Source organism: Quercus suber, unplaced genomic scaffold (assembly GCF_002906115.3).
Source record: "Quercus suber isolate HL8 unplaced genomic scaffold, Cork oak 2.0 scaffold_570, whole genome shotgun sequence".
NCBI lineage: Eukaryota > Viridiplantae > Streptophyta > Magnoliopsida > Fagales > Fagaceae > Quercus > Quercus suber.
In genome coordinates, this window is record NW_027070015.1 from 345,733 (window position 1) to 352,296 (window position 6,564).

Consider the following 6,564-nt stretch of genomic DNA (forward strand, 5'->3'; position numbering starts at 1 on the left):
CTTCTCTCCCTCTATCAAAGCAAAATATTATAGATCAAGAGTAGCTTCGTAGCTGATAGAGTTCGTCATCGAGGAGAGAGGATCATTGACAAGCCAATACGAGCACCAACTAGCCTATCCCAAAGCCTTTCTGAGTACATCAAACAGATTGAGAGAGTACTAAAATTGTAGTGAGAAAGAAAGACTGAGAGAAATAAGAAACTCTAGCATTTCAAATTGAGAGAGAGAAAGATTGATCACAATTTTATAGTCCTAAAGCTTGATCAACACTTCAGATTGCACTACGTTGTAAAAACTAAAAAAAAAATTGCCAACAGACATTGCACGGACACATAGGCAACCATGTGGACATTATGCCGTGCATGTGTTTCTTAGGTATCCAATGATGCACCTGAAAAAACCTAACTTAAAAACACGGCACGAAAATAAAAAACTTCCATATTAAAAAGAATTAATAAAAAATAAAGATTTATTCTACTATTTTAGTAAATAAATTAGAGTGAGCATTACTACAAAAGAAGTTTTATGTCTACAATATTTTCACAACAAATTATAAGTAGTAAACTGGTTCTAATTTAAAATCACTACTTTAGTTACTTTTTTGTTCATCTGTAATAGCAATTAACAACACCTACCACTTAGAATTTATTGTGAAAATGTTGTGAATATAGTATTTCTCTCACTATAAACCATCAAATATATATATATATATGTATATATTGAGAATATAAACCATCAAATATAAAACATTACAATCAAGTCTTAACATTAAATCCCCCTAAAAAAAAGTCTTAACATTAACAATTTGTGAATTCCAATTAGCTCAACTAGTAAAGTCTATTGTGGAAATCTGAGATTTGAACCTCTCATGACATAAACCTAACCAATTATCATAAAAGGATTGAGATCAGGTACAATTAGCTATTACACCATGCAATTACAATTTCGATGTGAGATGTAAAATTCAATAGGTAAAAAAAAAACTTTTTAAACCTTTTATAATAATAATTAATTTTTTTTTTTTTTTTTTTTTTGGCCTTGCAAGTACTTTTTAGGATGAGTGTCTTTGTCCTAAAAATGAAATTCCAAGCATAGACTCTGGGTTTTACCATACTTGCACTATATCTTCTAATCTATATTTGTTATACCCTCTTAGGATTATGTATACCCTTGTTCCAGGATTTGGTTCAATTAACGATTATGCCACGTAATTACCATCTTTATGTGAGTTGTAAATGTTGATAGGGTAAAAAGTATACTTTTTAACCTTTTATAATAATAATAATAATAACAATAATAAAAAAGTCCTTACCAGTACTTTTTCTAGATGAGCGTCTTTCTCCTTATAAAAAGGATGTTGAATAGACTCTTGGTTTTACCATACTTACACTAATCATTGAAGTAATAATTGAAGATTAAAGTTACAATACTTTTTACTATACTTGCACTAATTATTAATGAGTAAAGTTATGAGACACAATATTTTCACAAAAATTCACACCAGAGCCTAAATGACAAGTTATTAATGATATGTAAAAAAGTGATATTAGTAGTTGGCTTAAATGAGAACTAACAATAACTTGTCACTTACGTTTTGTTGTGAATTATTGTAAAACTGTGGTACCAGTAACACTACTCGTTATTAAAACTTCAATCACTTTTTCAGATGATAGTCAAGCAACAAGAAGAATTCATCTTCATTAGTGAGATGTTTAAAGTCAGCTGAAGCTAAGGTTGTCAAAAGAACAAGGTAGAATCAAGGTCATGTGTTTATAGCAATAAAAGGTTCATTCTATCAAGAACCGAATGTTGCAGGCTCAAGTCGAATTATTGTCTAAAAGTAGAGGTAATCACCTTTTCCAAATTTTCTAGATGTGAGTAGCTTTGGCCTTGTGCACTAGGTACCACCTTTCAAGGTCACGTTTTGATTGACATGCATAAGTCAGAACTTCGGGAGTATATGTGGGTACTGGGTACACATATAACATATTGCACGGCTATTTTCTGCCCCCCAAAAGCTGAAGAAGGGTGACCTAGTCTGCGCATGACTCAGAGCTCATGTAAACAACAATTCATAAATAGCAATTGAATAGGCACATACAACTCCCACAAGGCATGCAAAAGCAGCATTTAAACACAAAGAAAAAAACGTTGCACGATACAAATATAGCAACACAAAAGGATATAAAACACCAACCTTTGGTTCCACATTACTTGTCAAATTACAGAGATAATTATTTCGTTTTCAATAAAGTTTTCTATCGTTTTGAGTAAAATATATATAATATATTATATATATTGAGTCTTTCAAGAAAAAAGGAAAAACTTAAGTAAAAAAATTTTTTTGAATAAAATCTAANCTTCTTCAACAAGAAAGGTTCCTTATGCAGGGGAAATGACGCCGGCGCCCTTAGCCACGATTGATGGATATGGGTAACGGCGTCATCTCTCCTGTATAGCGAACCTTTTAAATGCATCTGCTGCTGCTGCTGCTGCTGATAATGATGATGATGATGTTGCTGATGCTGAACTAAACTGAATCATGGATTCTTTTATTATGGAGTAGATGGTTTGTGTAGAGGCAAAAGTTAGTTTGTCATATTTTCTTTTTTTTGGGATATTCTTGTTTATTCAGATTGGGCTCCAGCTAAATGGGCACTATATCATATGGAGCTGATTAATGATGAGTCCTCAAGGGCATGCTATTTGAGCGGTAGTCACTGAGATGATTTTGTTGCATTAGGCGTTTTTTTATGTGGTTGGTATTAAAAGCTCTGAAAGGCGTTACCTTTAAAGCGAATATTATTGCTGTGGTCATCCCAAGTACGTCAGCTAAGCTAGCTAGAGTATTACGTAAAAATTGACAGCAGCCGGATGCTATTTTGGTATTATCTGCGGATGTTTATACTCACAAAACATTTCATGGATTGGTGTATACAAATTTCATCATGGGACTCTTGTAGTAGAGCTTAGTGAGGGTTTGGATAGCGTAGTTAGTTGCGGTGCATTTTCTCTGCTTTTTTTTTTTTTCTCTCTCGCTTTTGCTGACTTTGTGGGACAAAAAATACTGTTTATGACATGCGTGCATATTTATGCACTGTTCATTATTGTTTACCTATTAAAAATATTAAAAATGGTCCACGATATTATTTATACATTTAAAAATTATTTTGCTAAGTGTTTTAGAACAATCATTTTTAGTAACTTTAGCAAAATAATTAGTATCCAAAGGACCCTTAGACTTTTTGAAGAGTAAGATAGAACAAAATTTTTCATAATATATTTTATAATTGTTGACTTGATAGGATATTATTGATTATTATATGAATTTTATTTTATTATTTATATTAATAAAGTATTGTATAAATATTTGTGAAATTAGTTGTGAAATATATTGTACTCAGTTCGTGAAATTTCAACAAACACCCATCGTTAGGGTTATCACATGTTGTATCCTTCTTTTCATACAAGGAGGCACGAGCCTTTTTGGAGGCACGAGCCAAATTCAGTTCCTTTGCTTTGGACACAATAATAATCTCGTTCTCCGAGGCGCTTTCCCAAGTGAATTAAATGCAAGCCTTTTTTTTTTAAAAAAAATTTTTTTGAATAAAATCTAAAAAAAAAATTATAATAAAACTGCTACAGGTTAGGCAATAGCTTAATTCTTTCGACTTAACACACTGTTTAATACAACACAATTTTCAACATTTTATCATTTTTTTTATTATAGTATTACTTTTTCTCACTAGACATATATTACTTACTTCTCATCTCACTAGACATATATTACTTACTTCTCATTTTTAATTATTTTTTCTTGATTATTTTTAACCACGTCTTCTGTCTCCTCGATTTTTACACTTCATACTTTTTAATTTTATCACATCTTCATCTATACTTTCACATCTAAGTTTTACCTTCTTCCTTGTTCATAACTTATGTGTCTTCTACTAGTACCAGTGCGGCAGTGCCTTTTCTCAAGTTTTGAGTCTCAAATTTCTCGATATGATTTTTTTTTAGCTATATAGGTACCTTTATTCATTTCTTTTCTTTTCATTTTTTTTTTTTCCCTTTTGAGGTTTTTTGGTTTATAGAATGCAAATTTGTTTTGGTTTTAAGAAGAAAAAAAATTTAAGCATAAACTTAGTGCCGGCCGGTATTTACTAAAACACCCTAAAACACTCGAAATAGACCGGAATGACCCGAAATTTTTTCTGAAATGGAATAGGGTGAGTTACTGTTCCGGTTTGTTTACCGGCACGATATTTTTTGGCCGATACTGCTGGAACAAAATGAAATTAATAACATTAAATCAAACCTAATTACCTAAAAGCCTAAATAAAAAATAAGATTGGGTAATTTATGCTTCCTAAGAACACTCTTAAAAAATAAAAATAAAAAGGAGCCGCCACTGATACAAGGGCAACAATTCATGCTATATATGTTAAGAACTCTTTAACATTATCAATTCAAGTTTTGGCAGTATGATTGTCCTGCAGGAAACGAATGTAGTATCCTACACACAAGGCACTGTCTCATAGTATACTACTTTAGAAGGTTCAAGTTGCTCTTTTTTGCATGTATAAATAAGGCTGAATTACTAAAATCTTCCAAATACTAAGTTTTCTGAGTGCTGAATTTGTGGATCATATAGAATTCAATTTGGCACTGAAAGGAAGGGCTAGGAGGCTAGGGCTCATATAATGGGCGAAACTCGGTTGATGCAAGTTTTGAGTAAAATATATATATATATATATATATATATTGAGTCTTTCAAGAAAAAAGGAAAAACTTAAGTAAAAATTTTTTTTTGAATAAAATCTAAAAAAAAAATTATAATAAAACTGCTACAGGTTAGGCAGTAGCTTGATTCTTTCGACTTAACACACTGTTTAATACAACACAATTTTCAACATTTTACTATTTTTTTTATTATAGTATTACTTTTTCTCACTAGACATATGTTACTTACTTCTCATCTCACTAGACATATATTACTTACTTCTCATTTTTTATTATTTTTTCTTGATTATTTTTAACCACGTCTTCTGTCTCCTCGATTTTTACACTTCATACTTTTTAATTTTATCACATCTTCATCTATACTTTCACATCTAAGTTTTGCCTTCTTCCTTGTTCATAACTTCTGTGTCTTCTACTAGTACCAGTGCGGCAATGCCTTTTCTCAAGTTTTGAGTATCAAATTTCTCGATATGATTTTTTTTTAGCTATATAGGTACCTTTATTCATTTATTTTCTTTTCATTTTTTTTTTCCTTTTGAGGTTTTTTGGTTTACAGAATGCAAATTTGTTTTGGTTTTAAGAAGAAAAAAAATTTAAGCATAAACTTAGTGCTGGCCGGTATTTACCAAAACACCCTAAAACACTCGAAATAGACCGGAATGACCCGAAATTTTTTCTGAAATGGAATAGGGTGAGTTACTGTTCCGGTTTGTTTACTGGCACGATATTTTTTGGCCGATACTGCTGGAACAAAATGAAATTAATAACATTAAATCAAACCTAATTACCTAAAAGCTTAAATAAAAAATAAGATTGGGTAATTTATGCTTCCTAAGGAACACTCTTAAAAAAATAAAAAGAAAAATAAAAATAAAAAAAGAAAAAAAGAAAAAGAAAAGAGGAGCCGCCACTGATACAAGGGCAACAATTCATGCTATATATGTTAAGAACTCTTTAACATTAACAATTCAAGTTTTGGCAGTATGATTGTCCTGCAGGAAACGAATGTAGTATCCTACACACAAGGCACTGTCTCATAGTATACTACTTTAGAAGGTTCAAGTTGCTCTTTTTTGCATGTATAAATAAGGCTGAATTACTAAAATCTTCCAAATACTAAGTTTTCTGAGTGCTGAATTTGTGGATCATATAGAATTCAATTTGGCACTGAAAGGAAGGGCTAGGAGGCTAGGGCTCATATAATGGGCGAAACTCGGTTGATGCAGACCCGAATCAGACGTTTGGATCCAACTCATCCATCTCACAATTGATTAAGCAGGGAAAGTGGGCGATTCATTGAGAGAGAAGAAAGTCTTAGTACAAAATTTGACACCACAATATTGTCATATTAAGTAAAAAATGATATTATAATGAGTTCAGAAAGAACTAGTATAAGCTTCAACACAATTATTATAAAAATATTTGTGAAATTTTTGGTGTGGTAGCATTGGCCATGAGAGATTATTCATTTCGTGAGAAGATCTTAAATAAAGTATTGTGGTTTGGTTCTATCATTATTTAGTTCACAATATTGTTTTATTTGACCCCTTAAAATTTTGATTAACATTAACATTAAGATTTCATTCAAATTAATAAATTTTGCATTTTTTTTTAAACAACCAACTTACTCCATTGTGGTTGACTATAATATGAATCCAAAATGAAAAATATAATCCACCTTAAAAAAAAATTTATTTGGGGCGGGGGCTTGGGTCCATCCCTGCTTGTTAAGAGTAAGAAGAGTGATGATTAGAAGGATAATAGTGGATAAATATCCATTAAGGGTAAGCATAAATCCATTCCAAAATGAGTAATATCACT